The sequence below is a fragment of the Psammomys obesus genome, unplaced genomic scaffold (assembly GCF_907164565.1).
Source record: "Psammomys obesus unplaced genomic scaffold, mPsaObe1.curated_primary_1811, whole genome shotgun sequence".
Classification (NCBI taxonomy): Eukaryota; Metazoa; Chordata; class Mammalia; order Rodentia; family Muridae; genus Psammomys; species Psammomys obesus.
Window position 1 is genome coordinate 7,966,013 of NW_026596117.1, and position 25,914 is coordinate 7,991,926.

At 38.2% G+C, this 25,914-nt stretch overlaps 1 pseudogene; it reads left to right on the forward strand.

Annotated features, from left to right (window-relative positions):
• Positions 1-19,445: 19,445 nt before the first annotated feature.
• On the forward strand, positions 19,446-20,118 carry LOC129692705 (heterogeneous nuclear ribonucleoproteins C1/C2-like; annotated as a pseudogene).
• Positions 20,119-25,914: the final 5,796 nt, after the last annotated feature.

Here is a 25,914-nt window from a genome sequence, read left to right on the forward strand (position 1 = left end):
TATTCTAAAATCTTATTGTGTTTTTTTTTTATTTTTTTAATCCCTGGTGGTATCCTGTAAATATGAATCTGTTATGCGACTTCAGTTTTGCCTGAATATGCACATGAAAGATATTTATATCACATCAACTCCAGCGTATTCCTTCAAGTAAAGCAAAGAAAAATGCCAGTTGTATAATATGAAATACTTTTAGTAGATTAAGGTTTATTGCAATTTTATTGATGACAGGAGATTTATTTTGTGCTACAATTCCAGCAAGAAAAATAACATATGCTATATCTAGAAAGAAAATTCCCTTTAATATTTATAATGCAGTCAGATTAATAATATTGCATCTTATATTATTCTCTTTTTAACACAACAGGTAGTATAATTAGGTATGTGTAAGTGATATCTATTTGTAATGTATCTCTGCAAATGCCACAGTATTATAAAACTACATGAATCGATTGTGTATAGATGAAACATAGCATCATTCAGTGTCTAGTAGACTCATTGTTGGTCTTCTTTTCAGTGTATTGCTACAGTATTCATCAGATTTTCGACTCCTACAACCACCTGCCATGTGTTTTACTCTCAATAGTTCTAAACCTTAAGTCATTCTATATACAATTTTATATCTCAATTTATTAAGCAATTTCAATTTGTAAAAATAAAACTTGAGTTCATGCCTGGTAGTATTACCTAGGCTGAGAAATTCTTGACAAGCTATGAACTCCTTATTGGGCCTAGGGTAGAACATACTGATATTTTTCTGCTAATGAACTTTTCCTAAGTTCTCGTCTTCATACTCATAGATTAATATATTTCTCAGGCTTCGTAAGTGAAACTTTTTCTTTTTTTGCGATAGATGGTGATTAAAAAAAAAATAGCCCAACAACACAGATATGACTTCATGTTTTTTAGGGGCTGATTTGTTTTAAGAGATGGGAAAAGAACAGAAAGTTGAAAGGGTAAGAAGATATGAGAGGGTTATGGGGACAGGAAGTCTCTAATGAAAATATATTGTATGGAATTATGATTTTTATTAATTATTGTTCCATATTTATACTCATCTGTACATATATATTCCTAAATACATAAATCAAACCTGATAAGTTTATCTAATGCTATCTGAGGTTTTCAGGGCAAAACATTTGATATTGGATAATCTATTGATGATCTTTCTTCCTGGGAAAGACTGTTTCTCCTCTCCATGTTCTTTAGCTGCTTGAATCACTTTGTATAGAATTAACGTCTGGTGGAATCTCCCCCATTGATATTAGCATGTATATTGTTATTGACCTTTTTAGAATAAATTTTACAGAGAAGGGAAAACAAACCAACAACCCATCAACATTCAGAGAATAAGAGACTTTGGAGAGCTTATCACTAAATGGATTTTCTGTATCAAATCCTTTCCCTGAAGGTTCAGAAACACTCGAGAATAAAGTAATGGAAGTAGTATAAGAGCCAGGAGGAGTGGATATCTTTAGTAAAATGGTGTTTTCCAGACATAACAGAAAGCTGTTATAACAGAAAGTTGTAACAGTGGCTGAGACAACAGGAATAAGACTTTCAGGAGTTCAAGCCGGATAAAATCCCAGGATGGATGAGAAAGCGGCTCATGAAGTCTCTCTTTCCTGTCTGAGAAGCTAATAAAAATTTGTAAATGCTGATGAAGGAAGAGTGAATTTCCTGAAAGATGAGGCCATGAAAGTATAATTATAACCTAGTTTATGATTACATAGCCAAGCATATATAAACAGTACCAAGTTGAGTGGGAATTGAAAAAAGAGAAGGAACACATGAAGTTCACAAGTGTTAGGAACATAGGGAATTATTTGAGGACAAAAATGGGGAAGGATATTGCCCAAACACATTATATGTATATACAAATATTAAATAAAATATATAAAAATAAAAAAAATGTCATAACTTTCAAACACTTTCATCCTTTTCTTAAATTTAATTTCAAATAATGGCTGTATTTTCTTCAACAGTCATCATTAATCAATAAGTAATTTCCATTGATGCCCTCAGGAAAATGTTGACTATGTTTATTTTAGTAATTAGCCATCATTGTGATTATGCCTAGCTATTATTTTTGCTAACAGTTGGCTAAAACATAGATCAGTCATACCTAACAACTTAGCCATGTCTTCAGTTACACACATATTGGATAAATGTGTTTCTGGGTGTCTTGACATGTTTTTTTTTTTTTTTTTTTTTGGTCATTCTTTTTTTTTTTTTTTTTTTGCATTTTATTTTTTTCTTATCAGTTACATTTTATTAACTCTGTATCCCAGCTGTGTCCCAATCTCTCATTCCCTCCCAGTCCCTCCCTCCCTCATCTCCACTGTGCCCCTTGCCAAGTCCACTAATAGGGGGGACCTTCTCCCCATTCATCTGATCCTGTTTTATCAGGTATCTTCAGGACTGGCTGCAAAGCTCTCCTCTGTGGCCTAACAGGACTGCTCCTCCCTTGGGGGGTGGGGAGGCCAAAAAGCCAGTCATTGAGTTCCTGTTAGAAATAGTCCTTGTTCCCCTCACTATGGGAAACCAATTTTAAATGACACTAAGATTTGCATTTCTGGTGTTAATGTGTTTCACCGTATAGACCGAAAAATGGACCTTCTTTAGGTTATAAGGTTAACAAGAACTTACTTTTAGGTAATTCATTAAAACACACAAAGTAATTGTGTTTCTTGATTTCTTTGAACTTTTCTTCTGTCTCAAGACTGGTTACCGCATTTAATTTGTTATCCTGAAAACTAAACTTATGGCTGTGGGTAGTGTATATGCTAAGTCTAATAGGTCATTTCAGTTGTCAACTTGATGTAATCTAGAATTACCTAAACAAAACCGTCTACAAATGTGGTAAATTATCTTTATTTGATAGACTGAAGTGAAACAAAATCCCACTGTGGAATGTTTTTCAACTAGTATCCTGGACTCAACTGAAGAAGAGGAGGAAGAAAAAGAGAAGGAGGAGGAAGAGAAAGAAGATTAAGAAGAAAAAGAGGAGGAGGAAGAAGAAGAAGAGAAGGATGAGGAGGAGGAGAGGAGGAAGAAGAAGAGGGGAAGAGGAGGACAAGAAAAATGAAAAGGAGGACTAGAGGGAGGACCACGAGAAAGGAGAGGGAGAGAAAGGAGAAAATGAATTAAACTCAAACATCCATCTAGTCTTTACTTCATGATTTGGGAGGCAATGCGATCAGTTGCATTAAACTTCTGCTGTCTTTATTTGTCTATATGCTATGATAGACTGTACCCTGAAGTATGAACCAGAAGAAGTATGTTCTTTTATAAAATTCATCTCTTTGATGCATAATTACTTTTACTTTTAGTTATGCATCCTCTCATTTGTTTTGTCTGGGTGTGTGCATGTAAGTGAAGGTTCCTGTAGGGTCTGAAAGACATGATTAGATTGGCCTGAGCTACAGTTACATGCAAGTGGGAACCCCTCTCTGTGTCCACTAAGAAGGGAACTCAGGGGCTCTTTTGGAGCAGCAAACACAATTAGCCGGTAAGTCATTTCTCCTGCCTTCTTTACTATTTATTCACAGTAACTGTAAAAACAGCTATTGAACTAAGAGTTGAGAATATTGCTGTGAGAAATTTGACTAAAATACGGATGCAGAGGAGATCCTTTAGCAACCTGGGATTTGATTTGGCTAGGACTGTACCTGACCCCCTGTTCTAATCGAATGTTTTTTATATTCTAGAAGTGTTGAGAGTGTACAGTACACTTATCTTTCTTTTTTTTTAAACGCACCTAATCAGCTGATGCCATGCCAGGACCCTTGCCTACATCAAGTTGTACTTACTCCATTCTAAACTGTTAGACAAATTTCTCCTCCCTTAATTACCATCAAATTTGGACGAATTACATTCTTATGTCTGAGCACCATAACTGAAAGATACACCTAGCCTGAGAGTGTTTCAGCTGGTGGTCCACACAAGGCAAACGTTGCTCGAAAAGTAAATTTTTAGGGAGAATCCACCACTTCTTTATGCGTATGGATGGCTGGGCATGCATCTGCTTAAAATCAGATGTACCTGTTTGTAGCAGCTTTATTTGTAATAGCCGGAACCTAGAAACAACCCACATATCCATCATCGGAGGAATGGATACAGAAATTGTGGTATTTTTACACAATGGAATACTACTCAGCAATCAAAAATGAGGAAATCATGAAATTTGCAGGCAAATGGTGGGATCTAGAAAAGATCATTCTGAGTGAAGTATCCCAGAAGGAGAAAGACAAACATGGTATATACTCGCTTATATAGACCTACAAGATATAATAAACATAATGAAGTCTATATACCTAAAGGAGATAAACAAGAAAGCAGAACGAGGTAAGATGATCAATCCTCACTTAGAAATACAAATGAGATGTGCATTGGACGTATGACAGGAGTCTACCGCAGAAGGCATCTGAAAGACCCTACCAAGCAGCGTTTCAAAACAGATACTAAGACTCATAACCAAAACTTCGGGAGAAGGGGAGTTAGTATGACAGGGAAAGGATAGGAGCTCCACAAGGACCAAATATATCTGGGCACAAGGTTTTTTTCTGAAACTGTTTCTCCAACCAAGGACCATGTATGGATATAACCTAGAACCTTTACTCGGACGAAGCTCATGGTAACTCAATGACGAATTGGTTACCCATAGTAAGGGGAACAGGGACTATCTCTGACAGGAACTCAATGACAGGCTCTTTGACTCCCCACCCCTCAAGGGAGGAGCAGTTCTGCTAGGCCACAGAGGAGGACTTTACATTCAGCCCTGAAGATATCTGATAAAACAGGGCCAGATGAAAGGGAAGGATGTCCTCCCCAATCGGTGGACTTGGAAAGGGGCAGGGAGAAGCTGAGGGAGGTAGGGTGGGATTGGGAGGGAATAAGGGAGCGGGATACAGGTGGAATACAGAGTTAATAAAATGTAACTAATAATAACAAACAATAAAAAAATCAGATGTACCATAGGACACACATAGTCGATAAATGTTATGTAGTTTACTTTGTAAGTCAAGATAGAAAATTGCTTATTGTATATCCCTTAGCAACCAAACTTGTTTTTTTTTTTAAACAAAGTAAAAGAATGTGCTAATAATAATTGGAGGCCCTGAGTATCCTCACTCAAGTGGACCACTGTCAATCTTGTCAGTGTGTTGCTTTCTTATCAGCACGGCTGTCTCATTGTGAATAAAGTTTCCTGATAATCTGAAATATCTGTGACTCCGTATTTTAATTATTTGAATAAGAGGACAAGAACTTGGCATGCACTGCCCAGATCCCACAGACAGCTAAATGGACCTTGTTATTCCTTAACACATTGATTGGGTTAGAAAAAATGGTCTTGTACCTTGAAGGAACAGGAGCTCCACAAGAGGAGCAACAGAAAGAAAAAATACGGGCCCAGAGGTCTTTTCTGAGACTGATACTCCAACCAAGGACCATTCATGGAGATAACCTAGAATTCCTGCACAGATGTAGCCCATGGCAGTTCAGTGTCCAAGAGGATGCCATAGTAATGGGAACAGGGACTGTCTCTGACATGAACTGTTTGGCCTGCCCTTTAATCACCTCCACCTGAGGGGAAAGCAGCCTTACCAGTCCACAGAGGTAGACAAAGAAGTGAGTCCTGATGAGATCTGATAGAGTATGGTCAGTTGGAAGGGGGGGAAGACCTCCCCTATCATTGGACTGGGGGAGGGGCATGAGAGGAGGAAAGGGAGGGAGGGTGGGACTGGGAGGGGATGGGGAAGGAGACTACAGCTGGGATTCAAAGTGAATAAAAATATTTTAAAAAATACATTAAAAAAGAAAATGGTCTTGTATGCTGGAAACAGGACTTAATAGATCATTTTGGTGAAGGATTAGAATAAAAGAATGCTGACAGAAATACACACACTTTTACAAAATAATTTAGTAGTTTTCCCATAATCATACTGACTTCGTTAGTATGGATGGTTAAAAACGTTGTAAGCATCAGTGATTAATGAGGAGAACTGATGCGGTCATCCAGAATGTCGGAGGGTCAGAATCTATGGAAAGTTCTCTCAAAGTCCATTTTATGAACCTGTGAAGAAGAAGCCTACGTTTCAGTGGAGACACAGGATATTGGTGATGTCAAGACCATAAGAAATACACCAAGAATGCCACAGATATGAAGAGGAAGCTATCTTAGAGTACGTGTGCTGAAGGTGATAGAAATGGCTTTCTAAGTTCTCTGGAACTCATCTAATTTCATCATGAGTAGACAATATAAGGCTTGGAGCTGCTGGATTTAGTGTTCGCCCTGATGGATTTTGCTCTTGTCTTCTTTTCATCATTCTTTTTTCCCCCTCATTAATTAATTTATTTTTTCATTTTACATCCCAAACACAACCCCACTGCCTCTTCTCCTCCCAGGCCCACCTTCCTACCCACTTTCCCCATACCACCTTTCCCCCCACCCGTCCACCCCTAAGTACCAACACAATCTGGCACGTCAAGTTGCATCAGGACTAAGTGCCTCCTCTTTCACTGAGGCAAGACAAGGCAGTCCTGCCGGGGTAGCAGAAAGCAGAAGGAAGCAACAGAGTTCAAGTCAGAGATAGCCCCAGCTCCAATTGTTACAGGACTTACTTGAGAAACAAGCAGCCAATCAGCTTCATATGTAAAGGGGACCTAGGACCAGTCTATGCATGTTCTTTAATTTCTGGTTCAGTCTCTATGAGCCCCAATGGGCCCAGGTTAGTTGGCTATGTAAATCTTCTTGTGGTCTTTTGATCATTCTTTGCCGTATATTGTTTTTTATGTACATTTTTTGTTTTATTTTTGAGATTATAACATACTTACAACTTTTCTCTCCTCCTTTTTCTCCCTCCAAATCCTCCCCTGTAATTCTCCTTGCAGTCTTTTAAATGGTCTCTTTTTGCATTAATTCTTTTAATTTTTATTTATTTATTTACAATTTATTCATTATATATCCCTACTGAAGGCCCCTCCCTCAACTTCTCCCAGTCTCAACATCCCTTCCTCTTCCCCCATCCCCTTTCTCTAGTCCACTAAAAGGGGGAGTTCTCCTCCTCTCCATAGCTTATTAACTCTCCATCAGGACTTCCTGGATCCTCTTTCTCTGTGACCTGGCAAAGCCACATCACCAGGGTCAAGTGATCAAAGAGATCAAAGCGCAGGCAATCAAGTTCATGACAGACCCAGCCCCTGCTCCCCTTATTCAGGAACCCACATGGAGACTGAACTGCCAATAGGCTATATCTGAGCAGGAGGTCTAGGTCTCTCCATGCATAGTCCTTGGTTGGTGCATCAGTCTCTGAAGGACCCTCTGGGCTCAGGTTTTTTAGCTTTGTTGGTCTCCTTGTGGGGCTCCTGACCCCTCTGTGTCCTTCTATTCCCGCCCTTCTTCCATAAGAATGCCCTGCACTCTGCCCAGTTTGGCTGTGAGTCTCAGCATCTGATTCGATCCCCTGTTGGGTAGATCCTTTCAGAGGACTCCCTGTTGTAGATTCCCATCCTGAATCTTGTATCTTCTGTTTTGTAATGTGAATATTTATTTCGGGCCATCATATGCTGTAAGTATGTAATGTATTTTAGATTTTATTGGGCATCACAGTTGAGAAATTGCCTTGAATCATAGAATATGGACTTTGCACTGCTAAAATATTGGAAATTTTGAGGAGTACTTGCACTTTTAATATTTAGTTGTTTGTGTTTTATTATTATGAAAGGAACATAAAACTTTTGGGGAAAGTGATGGAAGATAGCTGATGTGGAAGTTTCCTGTTTTTTGTTTGTTTGTCTGTTTGTTTGTTTGGAGACTCAGTTCAGTCATGTGACGTTTTGTGGAAGCTGTCTTGTGAGAGAGCATGTGATGTTTTGCTGTGAGATGTCTAGTGTGAGAGCCATGACTTTAGTCAGTTGAGAACATCTGTGAGTGGACTGTGAGAAGAGGAGTTAGATAGAGACCCACAGACAGTGAGGAATCACTTTTTGGATCAACATCACTGAGCTGGTTTTCCTGCTTCAACACTTGACTTTGCAGAGAGAAATGTTCCAGAGAACTCTGGGCAATCTAACTGAGTCTTGCGGCTTTCATGGACTTGTCCTGATCTGCTGAATCATACTGATTCCTGTTGCTGTGATGTGTTGGTGTTTGGACTGGACTGCTGGTATCTGGACAACAAAGAGTGGAATCACCCCAAGGAACTACTTCTAAAAAGAGAGACATGTTCCGTGGCAATCCAACTGAGTCTTGCAGCTTTAACTGACATATCCAGATCTTCTGAGTGGTGCTGGTTCGTGTTGCTGCTTAGTGTTCGCTCTTACACTGGACTGCTGGTATCTGGACAATGAAGAGTGGACTCATCTCGGGGAACTACTTCTAAAAAGCCTTTACAGTCCCATTTGCCTAATAACCTTCTTTCTCCCCTACCTCTGGTCAGTGGGTAGAAATGAGGTATAAGCATTTAAGCCCACTAAATAAAGTAGGTTAGGTTAATGATCAAAGCCAACAAATATCACCAGTTTCTTTCTGTTGCTGTTGGAAAAAAAAAAAAAAGGCCATTCTTCATCAAGGAAATCCAGGTTAGGAGCATAAGGTAAGGTTATAGGCACAGAAAACAAAACAGAGACTGTAGATGAAAACTGCTTACTGTGTTGCCTTTTTATGTCTGGCTTAATGATCTAGATAAAACAATAAGCAAAAGCAACTTGTAGAAGGACAGAGTTTATGTGTCCAAGAGGTTATTGTCCATAGTTGGAGGAGGCCAAATCAGGAGCTTATGAAGGAATTTGGAAACTGAAATTGGAGGAGAGATGACAGAGGAATGCTTATTACTGGAATGCTCTCCTCCCTGCTGTGGTCAGCTGCATTCCTTAAACAGTCTTGGCTTACCTTTCTAGGGATGGCACTTCTCTGAGGGATCAAAGGCCTCCTACATCAACTAACAACACACACACATGCACGCATGCATAAACACACAAATGCCCTGCAGTTGTGCTCAGAGTCCAGCATCATGTCCCCAGGAAAGCAAAGGTTTTGTTTCCACAGATTCAGAATCAAAATCATCACACAAATAACCTCTATTGAATCTGTTTCTCCCTGAGACTTTACAAGCCAGCCTCCTTGCTGAATTGCTTTCAGCATTCTGATCTTTCAGGCTCCCACAAAAGAGTCCATTAAGCTCTAAGCACTCGATGGCTTTTCTAGACCCAAAATTCTAAACACATACACAATCCTCCTACAAAGCAGAATGGTCAGGTCCTTCAAAAAAAATACCGTTGGTACATTAGGTACCAAGTTATGTTCTAGTTTACTTTCTCTTGCTATAATAAAACACTAACCAATGCCAACATTGAGAGGAGAATAGAGTTTTCTTGTCTTACATTTCATACAAAAATCCATCACTGAAGGAAAGCAAAGTATGACCTCTAGGAGAAACCTAGAGTCAGGAAATAAAATAGAACATGGGGGAAATCTACTTACTGCTTTGTGCTCACTGCATTGCTCAACTACATTCCTAATACATTTCAATCCCACCTGCTTAGGAATGGTACCTACCACAGTTTCTTGAGCCTTTCTATATCAATCAGCAGTTATGAAAATGCCCTACAGACATGGTCATTAGCCAAGCTGATTGTGAAAATTCTTTAACTGAAGTCCCTTTTGCCAGGTCTGTCAAATTGAAAATGAAGCTAATTATGACAGTGGATAATGATTTCAAAGAATGTGTTTTGGTCCCACATTGGGGTGTAGTTGAGATGGTTAATCTCACTTGTCAATTGGACAGAATCTAGAATTATCTGGAAAATGAGCCACTAGACATGCTTGTAGGATAGTATTCAGATTAAATTAATTGAAATGGGAATACCCACCTAGTGTGCCTGGCAACATGCTTCAGGAAAACTGACCTGAACTGAATAAAAATGGACAAGTGAACTAACTACTATGATTCATCTCTCAGTGTCTTTTATTCTTGGCTGTGGATGTAATGCAATCAACTATTTCAAGCTCTGGTTGCCTTGACTTCTCACCCTGATGTACTGTATCTTGAACTAGGTTCCAAAACAAACATTTAAGCGGCTTTTGTTTGATATTCAATAATCACAATCAGAAGAGTAAGTAAGACACTAAGTAATCATTCCTGCACTAAGCTACAAAACCAGCCTCACCACTGATGCCTTTCAGTAGAACTTATTCCATTGTCTTTCAGGGATTTTTAAGACTCAGCCCGACACTATACAAAATCATTCTATCAATTACATATCATTAATGTCCTTAGGTCTATAATAATGTAAATGAATTCCTTAAAATAAAGCTTTTTATGTACATAATAGAGACGGACAATTTAGATTAAATTTCCATTGGATAGCATTTACTAAAGCATCTAGCATTTTCTATAACCAACTCCCTTAGCTCTCTGTACCTTAAGAACTATCATTTAAACTGAAGCTTAAAATCTTTTTAATTATTCACACATGCACTCACACACACACATAGACACACACACACACCACTTGATATTTTACAATCTAGCTAAAATATTTTTTATTATTTATTGCTATTATAACATACTGTTATCATACTTAACATTGTATGCTATGATGAGATAGTGTAAGATTATTTATATTTGTCAACTCTTCATTTAAGTTTTGAATGAGTTTATACGCATATATGTTGAAATATACCTTTTTATTGACTTTTATTGTGTGGAATTAACAAATAAAGCTACTGCATAAACAACACACTATTATTTTGAGTAATAATATCATAAAGTGGAAATATTTACATTATTTTAAGAATATAGTAGTGTCACAAGAAATCTGAAGCAACACAAACTATCATTGCATGCCCATGATCTATAGAAATATTTTGAAATAATAGCACATGTTACCAATTATTGTTGGGTTATTGCACAGGCATTAAAATAATAATGAAAAACAGGGAAGACTTATTGGAGGTGTAGGAAATATAGTAATCTGTAGGGAAAAAATAACCAGAAAAACAAGTAAAATAACAATATTCTACTCCTTCACTCAAATCACCACTTGAACAAGACTTTTCAAGTGCTGCAGATCTTGCCCTGTGGTTTGGGTTCAGGACTCAGAGATCCCGGGAGCTGGAGAGCTGGCTCACCCTTTGCCTGAGCTTATACACTGTTGTATAGTTGCATTGAAATGTAAAATAGGGAAGAAGCTTAATCAATAAGTAAGATCTGAGTAAACACATGGCCATGTTGACAGTGTCAGCCATGTAGGATATTGAAGAGGCAGCTAGAGAGATCAGTAGACATGAAGTCAAGGTAAAGAAAGTAATGCAGTGGATACAACGTTGGGATCTAAAATAAAGCTGATTTCTAAACTTTAGATCACATCAATGTAATGTGTAATCATTTGCAAATAGGTGTGTGTAATATATATTACAAGTAAATATTAACAATTGATACATTGTACATATATACTGTATGTATAAACTCTAAATTCATGTTATATATAGATATATAAATATATATGTATATGTACATATACACATGTTATGTATACATAAAATATTTGTAATATAGATTATATATATATACAAATATAAATTTGTATTATGTATTTTTTAAATTTATGTATTTATTAAAATGACTTACAGGCTATGGCCCAGGTTATCCAACAATGTTTGCATATGAATGGGAAGTACAAGAATCCAGTATTTCTCAGTCTGCAAGGCTTGATGTCTCAGCTGAGCTTCAGTATATACTGGAATCCCAAGGAAGTAGGCTCTAATGCCAGCAAAGGAATGAACTTGCTAGCATAGCAGGCAAGAACAATCAGGCAAAGAGTGAATGCATTCTAAGCTTCCAGCAAAAGATATGGCCCAGATTAGAGATGGAACTTTCCAGCTCAAAGGATGTAGATTAATTGTGTGCCTTCCTGTCTCAAATTTCTGGATTAGAAATATGTCTTCTCATATTAAGCAAAGATCTCTCACAGGTATGTCCCTCTATTGTTGGGTTTTAGCTAATTTTAAAAAAATTAATTTAATTTATTTTAGATTTAAGTTGGCAAGCCATCACAGAGGAAAATCCTAGAATAATATTCTCTCTTTCCAGGTGATTTAGTTCGTGTTAAGTTGACAAATGCTAACCAAAACAGTAGGTATTATAATGAAATATTTCTCGTAGAATACTGTTTTAGATAAAAGATTTTTTTTTCTGAAAACGTTTTAAATGAATGTCTCTAATATCAGCTTCTAAAAAAGTGATTCCAGCAATGATTAAAAAATATTGATCGGAGGCTTGCCCACTGCATTGGGGAAGATACCCAGCGGCCTACTTGCAGCAATAGCCACCATGATGAGCATGATGAGAGATGGGAAAGAAAGAGAACCAGATCATTTTGAGCACTTTGAAAACAGGCAGACTGTTCCTACCTGATAAAACAGGGTCAGATGAAAGGGGAGGAGGTCCTCCCCTATCAGTGGACTTGGAAAGGGGCAGGGAGAAGACCAGGGAGGGAGTGTGAGGTTGGGGAGGGAATGAGGGAGCGGGATACAGCTGGGACACAGAGTTAACAAAATGTAACTAAAAAGAAAAAAATAATAAAAAAAGAAAAAAAAAAGAAAACAGGCAGAACTGAAAAGGATGGAGAGGAATAGCCTGATGTGAATACCCTGCCCTCCCACCCAAGGCCATGAGGAAGTCCCGGTCCATGCTGCTGCTGAGGGCTAAGGCTCAGTCCACGGTCATTCAGCAGCAAGGGTCAGTGTCGATGTCCTTGGCTCTTATTACCACCAAAGGCCATGCAGACGTTGTTGAATTGGGCTGCCTCCTGAACCATGTTGATGTCTAAAGGCTGTGCAGAGCCGACCTCACCCATCACTAACTGTGTAATTTGGGAGAACTGGCCCTGATGACAGGGGAATGGGTGAGCCAGTCTTGAAGGCCTGAGCTCTGGAGAGCTGGCCCCTCCATTCATCTGGCTACCCCACTCACTCCTCCCCACCTGTTGCAGGGAGCAAAGCTGACTCAGAGATCCCGGGAGCTGGAGAGCTGGCTCACCCTTTGCCTGCTGCAGCTCTAGGGAGAACAGACCCTGCACCTTGCCTGAGCAGCAAAGGCATCAGACGAGACAGCTGCACGGTGTAAGAGAGGAAGAGCTGGCCCCGACTCTACCCTTCTGGCCTGCGATATTGGGTCAGCTAGCCAGGGCAGTGCTGCAGATCTTGCCCTGTGGTTTGGGTTCGGGAGAGCTGAAGAGCTGACCAACTCAGCTACCACACAGGCTGAGACCCAGGCCTTTGAATTGGCCCATCCCAACAGTCACCTCATCTATGAACTGCCGGAGCATATGAAAAAGCCACATGGCAGATCCAAAGTTCCAGGATCTCCGTGACACCGTGAAACAAGTATCCAAGAGGAGTCCTGGTGAGGATCCAGTATTGATAGAGTAGCAGCTAGAGGCCTAGAGCCAGACCAGTGACTCATTATAATGAACATTTGCAAGTAAAGATGTGTGGAAAGAAGATGACTTTTATTATTACAAAAGAAAAAATTGGATATCTCTATTCTTTCCATACATTGTTAATGGGCAATCAAACAGATGTGAACAAAAGTTTTATGGCTGATTTGTCTGTGAAGGATAAACTTGGTTATTATCTTGGCTGCATATAGAATCAGCAAAAGCATTACCTCTTTGAGCTCTTCTGTGGAAGATTTTCTTCAGCAAATTACCTGAAGCAAGAGGAGGACCCTTAAAGAGGGAAACGTGGGCAGCATCTTTGTGTGCCAGTCCAGAAAAAAAAAGGGGGGGATAAAGAATCTTTGATTTTTGTCTGCTTGCCTTTACTGTACTGGAAAGTACATCTATCCTACTGCTATGCTATTTTTTCATGTATATTAGAAAAAAATTATTCAGCATTCTTAGAGTGGATAGAGTGAGAGTTTTGGAATTTTAGTTTCTTTAAAAAAACACAGAAATATTATAATAGTGGATGTGGGGCTGCTTTGACTATAAATTTCTTATTCCTTTGATGGGACCATAATCAAGATCTGTTAGCTGCAGATAGTTTTTGCTATTGTGTGATGTTTAGAATTCTGGGAACTTTTCAGAGGGTATATAAATGCTATGGACCAGAGAGGCATGGTTGTGTGTTGTTATTCATTGTTGGTGGTCATGGTTTGTTAAGTAGTCATAGTCATTTGCAAAGAAGAAACAGCAAAAAAAAAAAAAAAAAAAAAAAAAGAAATTACATATCCTGACTGCAAAGACCAAACTTGCCCCAAGAAACTCAATGGTCCTAATCAGCACTAAGTATTCCAAGAATAATGCCATCCCCTTTTGAACCCATAACTTTATTCAGGGATCTCTTTCCTTTCCTTCCTATCCTTTTCTCTCTCTTATCTAGTATCAGGGCATGGAAAGGGTGGAAGAAAGAAGAACCCTCAAAGTAGTAAAACACCAGCTACAGTGAAGACAAACAAGTCTCCAAACTCTTCTAGGCCTTCTGCATCAGAGAGGAAATGCTGAAATACACAGCTGTAGACTGAAGAACTGCATGGGTCAAGGTCTCTTCGTGAAAGACAGAAGATGTGGTTTAACTACGTGAACCATATCCCCTAGGACAGTCTAAGAAGTCCTCTTCCATCTGTGTGTGATTTCATCAGTCTGTTTTGCTGAAGAACCTTGACTAATACTAATACACTGCCCTCTATTTAAGTTTTATTTATTTATTTTTTGTTTGTTTGTTTGTTTGTTTGGTTGGTTTTTTTGAATTTTATTTTTTTCTTATCAGTTACATTTTACTAACTCTGTATCCCAGCCGTGTCCTGATCCCTCAGTCCCTCCTAGTCCCTCCCTCCCTCCCTCATCTCCACCGTGCCCCTTTCCAAGTCCACTTATGGGGGGACCTCCTCCCCATTCATCTGATCCTGTTTTATCAGGTGTCTTCAGGACTGGCTGCAAAGCCCTCCTCTGTGGCCTAAACAGGACTGCTCTTCCCTTGGGGGGTGGGGAGGTCAAAGAGCCAGTCATTGAGTTCCTGTTAGAATTAGTCCTTGTTCCCCTCACTATGGGAAACCAATTGGTTACTGAGCTACCACAGGCTACATCTGAGCAGAGGTTCTAGGTTATATCCATACATGGACCTTGGTTGAATGTCAGTCTCAGAAAAGACCCTGTGCCCAGATATATTTGGTCCTTGTAGAGCTCCTATCCTTTCCCCATCAGACTAACTCCCCTTCTTTTTTATGATTCCCTGTACTCTGCAGAAGGTTTGGTCGTGAGTATTTGCTTTGAAAACACTGCTAGTTAGAGTCTTTTAAATGCGCTCAGTAGACTCCTGTCATATGTTCAATGCACATCCCATCTGTCTTTCTAAACGAGGATTGATCATCTTACCCTATGTTGGCTCTCTTGATTATCTTCTTTAGGTGTATAGATTTCATTATGTTTATCATATCTTTTAGGTCTATATAAGCGAGTATATTCCATGTATGTCTTTCTCCTTCTGGGATAATTCACTCAGAATGATCTTTTCTAGATCCCACCATTTGCCTGCAAATTTCATGATTTCCTCATTTTTGATTGCTGAGTAGTATTCCATTGTGTAAAAATATCACAATTTCTGTACCCATTCCTCTGTTGATGGACATCTGGGTTGTTTCCAGGTTCTGGCTATTACAAACAAAGCTGCTACAAACATGGTTGAGCAAATGTCCTTATTGTGTACTTGAGAAAATTTTGGGTATATGCCTAGCAGTGGTATATCTGGGTCTTGAGGAAGCACTATTCCTAGTTGTCTGAGAAAGGGCCAGATTGACTTCCAAAGTGGTTGTACCAGTTTACATTCCCACCAGCAATGGAGGAGGGTTCCCCTTTCTCCACAACCTCTCCAGCATGTGTTGTCACTTGAGTTTTTCATCTTATCCATTCTGATGGGTGCAAGGTGATATCTCAGGGTCATTTTGATTTGCAATTCCCTGATGGCTAATGAGGATGAGCATTTCTTTCTTTTTTTTTAAATCTTTTATTTATTTTTTATTAATTACACTTTATTCATTTTGTATCCCCCCATAAGCCCCTCCCTCCTCCCCTGCCAATCCCACCCTCCCTCCCCTTTCTGCATGCATGCCACTCCCCAATTGTTTCTCTGCCATTCAATATTACTCTGTCGGGAATTCTCTGTTTAGCTCTGTTCCCCATTTTTTAATTGGATTACTTGGTTTGCTGCTTTTCAGCTTCTTTAGTTCTTTGTATATACTCGATACTATAGCCAATGTCAAACTCAATGGAGGGAAACTTAAATCAATCCCACTGAAATCAGGGACAAGACAAGGCTGCCCACTCTCTCCATACCTCTTCAATATAGTTCTTGAAGTCCTAGCCAGAGCAATAAGACAACTAAAGGAGATCAAGGGGATACAAATCGGAAAGGAAGAGGTTAAAGTGTCGCTATTCGCAGATGATATGATAGTATATATGAGCGACCCCAAAAATTCAACCAGAGAACTCCTCCAGCTGATAAACACCTTCAGCAAAGTGGCAGGATACAAAATCAACTCAAAAAAATCAGAAGCCCTCCTGTATACCAAAGACAAAAGGGCCGAGAAAGAAGTTAGGGAAACAACACCCTTCATAATAGCCACTAATAACATAAAGTACCTTGGGGTGATACTAACCAAGCAAGTGAAAGACCTGTTTGAGACAAACTTCAAGTCTCTGAAGAAAGAAATTGAAGAAGATCTCAGAAGATGGAAAGATCTCCCGTGCTCATGGATTGGTAGGATTAACATTGTGAAAATGGCCATCCTGCCAAAAGCAATCTACAGATTCAATACAATTCCCATCAAAATACCAACTCAATTCTTTATGGACCTTGAAAAAAAGATTCTCAGCTTCATATGGAGAAAGAAAAAACTCAGAATCTCCAAAACAATCCTGTACAACAACAGATCATCTGGAGGTATCTCCATCCCTGATCTCAAGTTGTACTACAGAGCAATAGTAATAAAAACTGCATGGTATTGGCATAAAAACAGAAAGGAGGATCAATGGAACCGCATAGAAGACCCAGAAATAAACCCACACACCTATGAATACTCGATTTTTGACAAGGAAGCCAAAACCATTCAATGGAAAAAAGACAGCATCTTTAACAAATGGTGCTGGTCCAACTGGATGTCCATATGCAGAAAAATGAAAATAGATCTATATTTATCACCCTGCACAAAACTAAAGGCCAAGTGGATCAAAGACCCCAACATAAAAACCAGATACTCTAAATCTGTTAGAAGAAAAAGTAGGGAACAGCCTAGAACTCATTGGCACAGGAGACAACTTCCTGAACAGAACACCAACAGTGCAGGCTCTAAGAGCAACAATCAATAAATGGGACCTCATGAAACTGAAAAGCTTTTCTAAAGCAAAGGACACAGTCATCAAAACAAAAAGCCTGCCTACAGATTGGGAAAGAATCTTCACTAACCCTTTATCTGCCAGAGGACTAATATCGAGTATATACAAAGAATTAAGTTTTATTCTTACCATATTCTTCCAGGATATCTTAGACACGCTCCCAGCTAAACTGCTGGTGCTGTTGATCTTTTTCCAGTGATATCTATAAATGTATTTTATATCATTGTACATTTAGAAAGCATCTTCTTTCTATACACTACCAGAAGAAATTTTCTCATACTTATAGAGAGAACACTAAAAGCTTGTCTAGATCCAGCATACAGATGGCTCTATACATTTGCATCCGTACCTTAACTAGCACCAAATTTAAGACACATAAGACACATACATCTTCTTCTTTTATATGAACACTCAAGAAAAACAGTTAGGTGCACATGAAAAAAATGTAAAGTTTAGACAATCATGATTTGGGAAGACAGTAATTCCTTTCTTACTTAAGTATAGGAATCTTCCTTAGGTTTTAGTTGTATTTAAACATTTAAATACATAAAAATCCATTTGTTAACTGCTTGACTCCCACAAAACAGAATTGTATACCTTCCTTTCAGTGTGCTTATTTCTGGCCTCTCTGTGCACTTGAATAATTCTACTAATGCAAGTCAGTCTCAGTGCTATCTTCTTGTAAAACTCTTTTTTCAATACTAATTTTCTAAGGTTATCAACTAGATTTTTAAGCATGCAACTTTTAAATTTTATATTTTTAGATTATTTGGTTTACTCCACCTTGTATTGCATTGCATTTATAGAGCAAAGTTTACTTAATCCACTCATTAACAACTGGTCCTACTTCCTTGATATCTTGCAGAAAGTACATCATAAGTCATAAAAAGAAGCTAAAACAGCAAGTTCAGATAGCAGAGAGAACTAGTATAGAACAGACATTTCTATACAGACATAGTATTATAACTAGTAGAGAACAGACATTTCTCACAATACCAATTTTGAGAAAAATGTACAAAGTTCAAACAAGTACTGTGTATAAAAATTAATTAATTAATATTTATTGAAAACTAAAGGCCCTAGAGTAAAGGAACTAAAAATAAATAAATGAACTACTGAATGTAGCAATATTGGCTGTCTGTCTCACTCAAAAGAAAATGCTTACAGGTTGACTATTAAGTGTCATTTTACTCTGTTACATTTTTACTTTCAGCTGAGATGGTATGACAGAAATAGTTTTTCAATTCTGAGATTATGTTTATTTATAAATGAGCATTCTGAGTGTGAGCTACGCTTCAAATTTGTTATGGATTTTGCCATTGATTCTTGAAGAATGGACTATAGAAATCTCCATTTAAGAGCCTAACTGCATGTGTAATTGAAAATATCGCAGAGCATTTACTGTATTCTTCAATGGACCCTCATTTGAATTAAAATTGAAAAGAACCTGGTCAATATCTCTCATAAGAATAGATAGGCTTGTTTGGGCAGTAAGTTAGACTTCAAGAATCCAGATGACACCATCCATCAAGATTACATTTTCAAATCTGCTGTATGTTACTAGAAACATGAGACTCAAATAACCAAATGATATTTCTTCGTATTTAACATGAAAAGATAAAGCATCTGCAGGAAGCCATTTTACAATGACTATTTTTAATTGCTGTCATATTTGTTCTAACTTTCAGAAATGATTGAAAGAAAATTCCTTAGAAATAAGCCAAGTCAGTCTCTGCAGGACCCCCTGAGCTCAGATATTTTAGTGTTGTTGGTCTTCTTGTGAGGCTCCTGTCCCCTCCATGTCGCTCTATTCCCACACCTCCCTTCCTTCATATGACTACCTGCCATCTGCCCAAAATTTGAACCTGAGTCTCAGCATCTGCTTACATCGGGTGAATCCGTTTACAGGACTCTCTATTGTAGGCTCTCACCCTGTTTCCTCTCTTCTACTGCTTCTAGTGTCTATCCTGCTTGCGATTCTGAACGAGATTTAAACATCCAGCAGAGAACCATGCATGGAGAGGACCTAGAACCCCTGCTCAGATGTAGAGATGTACGGTTCCTCATTTGACTTGGACTATGAGTTCCAACGGGACTTATATGACAGTGTGTTGGACCATAAGGAAATAGCAGAGAGAAAAGAAATACCAGGAACTCTCAGATCAAAGAAGTCCTCGGAGAAGTGGTTTTACACAGTGAAGAAGGGCAGTTAACCAACATGTGCTCCTCCTCCTCTTTCTCCTCCTCCCATTGCTGGAGATGTGGATACTTCTAAATGCCAACGTGTGTCCGGAAACACCTAGCGAAGGGGCAAATGTGGACTCAATTTGAAGAGAGGAAAACGGCGATCTTCTTCCAAGTCTGGAAAGCTGAAGGGTGATGACCTTCAGGCCATTAAGAAGGAGCTGACTGGGAAAAAACGAAAAGTGGATTATTTGCTGAAAAGAAGCCCGGAAATGTTTTAAAAAGAGAACAGCAAACCAGCAGACTTCTCCTTCTCATCCCCGGGAGAGATGAAGAACGAAGTCTGAAGAAGAGCAGAGCAGCATCTCTGTGAAGGAAGGTGAGACTAATGTGAAAATGCCTCCTCATAGGCAGTGCAATGACTCCGATGAGGAGGGTCACCTGCTGGATGATGACAATAACGAGGATCAGGGGGATGACCAGCTGGAGTTGATCAAGGAGGATGAAAAAGAGGCTGAGGAAGGAGAGGATGACGCTTAAGCACATAGCGGAGTTTAGAAATATTATCCCATTATTCATTTACTTGGGCGCCTGTGAGAGATCAAATTAACACCAGATCCTCTCCCCTAGAATCTTCAGCATATTCTTACTGCACTCCCTCCCCTATGCCTTCCTGTGTTCATTAATTCATAATTGCCCTGCACCTAGTTCCATTATCACATCCTTTGATGCTCCTGAGTAATTTTTTTTAAGTCCTACCCGGTAAGTTTTGCTTTAATTTCGATACCTCTTCCCATTCATATATTTTCAGTAGCTGCTCCCCTCACTGCAGAGGCTTCTCATTGACTTGTAACCCCGAGAGCAGCTTTGCATTAGAGGTGTGTATTTTCCCTCAAATGAGTGGGTCTGTTCATCACAAATGTACGCATGTATTTTTGGGAATGGGAGTTGTGATGTCAAATGCATCTTACAGGAAAATAGTGCAATAGTCTTAATATTTGTTTTCTAATGTTAATGTTGACCATGGGTGGCATTTGTGAACAGCCTGATGCTTGCAATCTTTTTCTCAAAATGAACAATTCTTTATTAAGCCAGGAATTTAAATGAAAAAACTTACATAATTTCCTTGTTCTCTCTCCTTTATCCAAAACCTTTTATGCCTCTTCTATCTGTACCTTTCCTCCTCAAATTCATTGACTTTTTCTTTAATTATAATTAATTATAGAAAATTATAAATTATTGCTGGATATATTTAGTGATATACATGTTTTAGGTATGTACATATATTCATACATACACATATATATCATAACTATATGTATATATATAGTTTTGGGATGAGCACTTGCTGTTAGATAATTAAACATGGAGATCATCTCTATGTTCAATTAGTTCTCCCTCTCTCACCAGTGTTTATTTACTTCTAACTCTTTATTTAGTAGTGGGATCAAGTGAGACTTCTCCCAGTTATTCTGGAATGTCAACTGGCATTGTCATTGTTCTAATATTGTTTAAGTAGCCACATTGTTTTGATTTCACAGGTGTAGTTTCCTAAAGGTAGAGAGAAACAGTCTGAAAGAAGACTTCCTAGTACCCTGGCTCTTATATTCATTCTGCCTCACCTGTCATGTTATCCTCTGAGACTTATGTTTGAGACATGTGTTGTGGACATAACAACTGGTGATAGACAAGCCAAAATCAGTTATTGTCATTTTGACCAGTTGTGACTTTATGCAATAGACTTATTGTGCTGCAAAGAGAAGATTTTTTTTTTGTGAGGGTTGAGAGTTGTGCTTCACTTATCTCTCAATTTAAGGATAAGAATACAGTTAAGAATTATACTGACTTAAGAAAGAGGCAGTAGTAGGTTTTCTAATGTTTATGACCTTACTAGCCATGGGTAGTTGGTTAGATTTCTTGTACGAAGCATGATTGTCTTCCTCTTGAATAGGCCCACATTTATCACCAGATATAATTGCCACTATTGCATCTTTTAGGATCTTTCCGTGCTGGCTATTATTGTGGTTCATAGTCATCACAACTGGGAAACAGTAATATTGCCTGCTTTTTTGCTGCTGCAGCTTACAAAATACCTTCTGTTACTCTGAAGCTAATCTTCAGAGAGAATAATTTGATTTATGAAACAACAATACATACAGAGAGAGTGAGAGAGAGACAGAGAATTTAGGATTTCCAAAACTTTGTTAACTTGAAGAAAATTTTTAGACATTCATAGTATTTGTCAGATGGTACAAATTTAAGAGGCATAGTGACTCAGATGATTCCTTGATGCATAGTCATGGGGAAAAGAAAGTTGTGTCAGTATTTAGGAAGAGCAGAGAGCATCAAGCAGAAAATAAAACCTAATGAAGAATTGAAGACTGTTAATTCGAAAGTGCTCTCGAATTTATAGATTTGTCTCTGAGTAAAAGGTCATATTAATGACTCAAAATCTGCTAAAATCATATACATTACAGTGTTTTCTTAAATGCAAACTGTTATCTAATAAAGAACATAAAATTGCCAGAAAAATCACAAAATCATTGCTAAAAGTCTATTCTATTTGTGTTTCCTAGTAACTGTAGAAAATGCTTGCATTTTACATAAACAGCATGGCTCTCCTTAATTTGGCTGAAACTTAGGGGTCACACTAAAGAGTGGCTTCATTCTATCTTCAGTGCCAGGTAAGTTTGATTTACCTTAACATGAAATTGAAGTCTTCTACAGGTCCCGGGAGATATGCCACTATGGAAACACACTCTGATGTTATATATATATATATAATTCAAATTCTAAAAGTCTTATCTAAAACACTGAAACACTTTTGGTCGATATTATGAATTATGAAAACTTAATTTTTTTTATTAGGGAGACTATATTAGTAAGCTTTGAAGGATGTTCACAGACAAAACATTTATAGAATAATATTCGATATATTTTGTATGCAATATATCGTGATCAAAGAAACCTATTATTTCTACTTAGAGATGCTTTTCAAAGTCACAATTGGAAGCCTCATCTAATAAATTTCTGATAGTACCCTTAACAATTTCAGAATCCCTTTAAGATCTGCCAAGATGAAGTGAGGTTATATTGGCATACATTAAAATAAGTAATTAATTTCATATGTTTGTTATTCATTAATCTTTGTAATTAACCAAGGGCTGTGTACTGCAGATATGCTTGAATGGGTATGAAAGCTCATAGTTTCTCTCATTACTACTAGCTAATAGACCACAAACTTTGGGTCAAATATTAAGTATTTGTATTTTTCTAGTAGTCACATATGAATACTTCAGTTGTGTGTCATGGGCCTTACAAAACTAGGAGTGATAATTCACAGAGCAATTGTGAGCAGTGAGCTGAATATGATATAGGATTCCTTCTTCCATCTTCCAAGCACAAGCTCTTTTGCTGACCAATGAGCCATATTTATATTTGTCTTCTACAAAAGTTAGTATCATTTCAGAGTTAATGACTGTAAATCTTTGCAACATTTGAATATATCTTCTTCATGTACAACCATTGTACATGCATGTACAACATGCATGTCACTATCTTCATTTGCTCTTTAAATAAATATCTATTTGCTCATCTGTAGTAAAACTATATATTTCTTCTGAAAAAAAAATCCTGCTCCTTAGTAAAAATCAAATAAACAACAACAAATCTCTGGTTATGATACTAATACTGTTTTGACTTATCAGATGTGTCTGGGTGAATATACATTTAATCATTTTCACCTGTAATATCTGAATAGTTTGGACTTAAAGCCACCATTCAACTTCTACACAGTCATATATGCAGGAAAAGCACCCATACAGAATAAAAATAAATTAAAGTAGAAGAGATAACAGGACCTATCTGTTTCATCTAATTTAGTGTCAGGAAAATTATTAAAGTTTACAGAAAGAGTTTCCTATTTGGATAAAGGACACTTGAACTCTCTAATGAATGAACATAGATACAAACATATACTGAGAAAAACTTTACTTCAGTGATCTTACTGCTCTAGAAGGACAGAAATCAGTCTCCTTCCTAAGATAAAAGTTGAACGTTTGTCATTAAATGAATATAAAATAAATTTACAGTTTCTAAACAGAAAATAGTTTATTGAAAATTAGAAACACGAATTAGCGCACTTTAAGCAGTTCACACTGTGTACACCCACTGCAATAGCACACTAGTCCTGAATACGAAAAACAATTTAAGAGTAATAATTTTTAATTTATTTTTGTTAATTACAGTTTATTCACTTTGTATCCCCCCATAAGGTCCTCCCTCTTCCCCTCCCAGTCCCATCCTCCCCCCCTTCTTCACACATGCCCCTCCCCAAGTCCACTGATAGGGGAGGTCCTCCTCTCCTTCCTTCTGATCTTAGTCAATCAGATCACTTCAGGAGTGGCTGCATTGTCATCTTCTGTGGCCTGGTAAGGCTGCTCTCCCCTCAGGGAGAGGTGATCAAAGAGCAGGCCAATCAGATTATGTCAGAGGCAGTCCCTCTTCCCATTACTATGTAACCCACTTGGACACTAAGCTGCCATGGACTACATCTGTGCAGGGGTTCTAGGTTATCTCCATTCCTGGTAGTTGGTTGGAGTATGAGTCTCTGGGAAGACCTCTGTGTAAAAATTTTCTGGTTCTGTTGCTCTCCTTGTGGGGTTCCTGTCCTCCCACTTCTTACATAAGACTCCCTGCACTCTGCCCAACAGTTGGCCATAAGTCTCAGCGTCTGCTTTGATAGTCTGCAGGGTAGAGCCTTTCAGAGGCCCTCTGTGGCAGGCTTCTAGGTTGTTTCCTGTTTTCTTCTTCTTCTGATGTCCATCCTCTTTGCCTTTCAGGATGGGTATTGAGCATTTTAGTCAGGGTCCTCTCTCTCGATTAGTTTCTTTAGATGTACAGGTTTTAGTAGGTTTATCCTATGTTCTACGCCTGTATGAGTGAGTATATACAATGTGTGTCTTACTGCTTCTGGGACAGCTCACTCAGGATGATCCTTTCCAGGTCCTACCATTTACCTACAAATTTCATGAATTCTTTATTTTTCATTGCAGAGTAATACTCCATTGTGTAGATGTACCAAAATTTCTGCATCCATTCTTCAGTTGAGGGGCATCTGGGCTGTTTCCAGCTTCTGGCTATTACAAATAAAGCTGCTATAAACACGGTAGAGCAAATGTCCTTATTTTGTACTTGAGCCCCTTTTGGATATGTGCCTAGGAGTGGTATAGCTGGATCTTGAGGAAGCGCTATTCCTAGTTGCCCGAGAATGCGCCAGATTGATTTCCAGAGTACTTGTACGAGTTTGCATTCCCACCAACAGTGGAGTAGGGTTCCCCTTTCTCCACAACCTCTCCAGCATGTGTTCTCAATTGAGTTTTGGCTGTACTATAGAGCAACAGTTATAAAAACTGCATGGTACTGGCATAGAAACAGAATGGTGGATCAATGGAACCAAACAGAGGACCCAGAAATAAACCCACACACTTACAGACAACTGATCTTTGACAAAAATGCCAAAACCATACAATGGAGAAAAGATAGCATCTTCAACAAATGGTGCTGGTCTAACTGGATGTCTACATGTAGAAAAATGTAAATAGATTGATACTTATCACCCTGCACAAAACTGAAGTCCAAGTGGATCAAAGACCTCAACATAAAACCAGACACATTAAATCGGTTAGAAAAAAAAATGTGGAATACCCTTGAACTCATTGGCACAGGAGATAACTTCCTGAACAGAACACCAACAGCACAGGTTCTAAGAGCAACAATCAATAAATGGGACCTCGTGAAACTGAAAAGCTTCTGTAAAGCAAAGGACACCATCATCAAAACAAAGCGATTGCCTACAGATTGGGAAAGAATCTTCACCAACCCTTTATCTGACAGAGGGCTCATATCCAGTATATATAAAGAACTAAAGAAGCTAAAAAGCAACAAACAAAGTAATCCAATTAAAAAATGGGGAACAGTGCTAAACAGAGAACTCTCTGTAGATGAATATCGAATGGCAGAGAAACACTTAAAAAAATGCTCAACGTCATTAGCCATTAGGGAAATGCAAATCAAAACGACCCTGAGATTTCACCTTACACCCATCAAAATGGCCAAGATGAAAAACTCAAGAGTAATAAAATTTAACAGTATTATAAAGGGAATAAAATACTATTATTTTGCTACATATGACATGCATTTGTCAAACTATCACTCTGTCCTATAAATATTCACACTTAAATGATAACCGTTCAATATTTACTATTAAGGCAAGAAATAAAAAAGTATTAAAACACTTAAAGAGGTATAATCCAAGCATGTAGAGAATACATACAG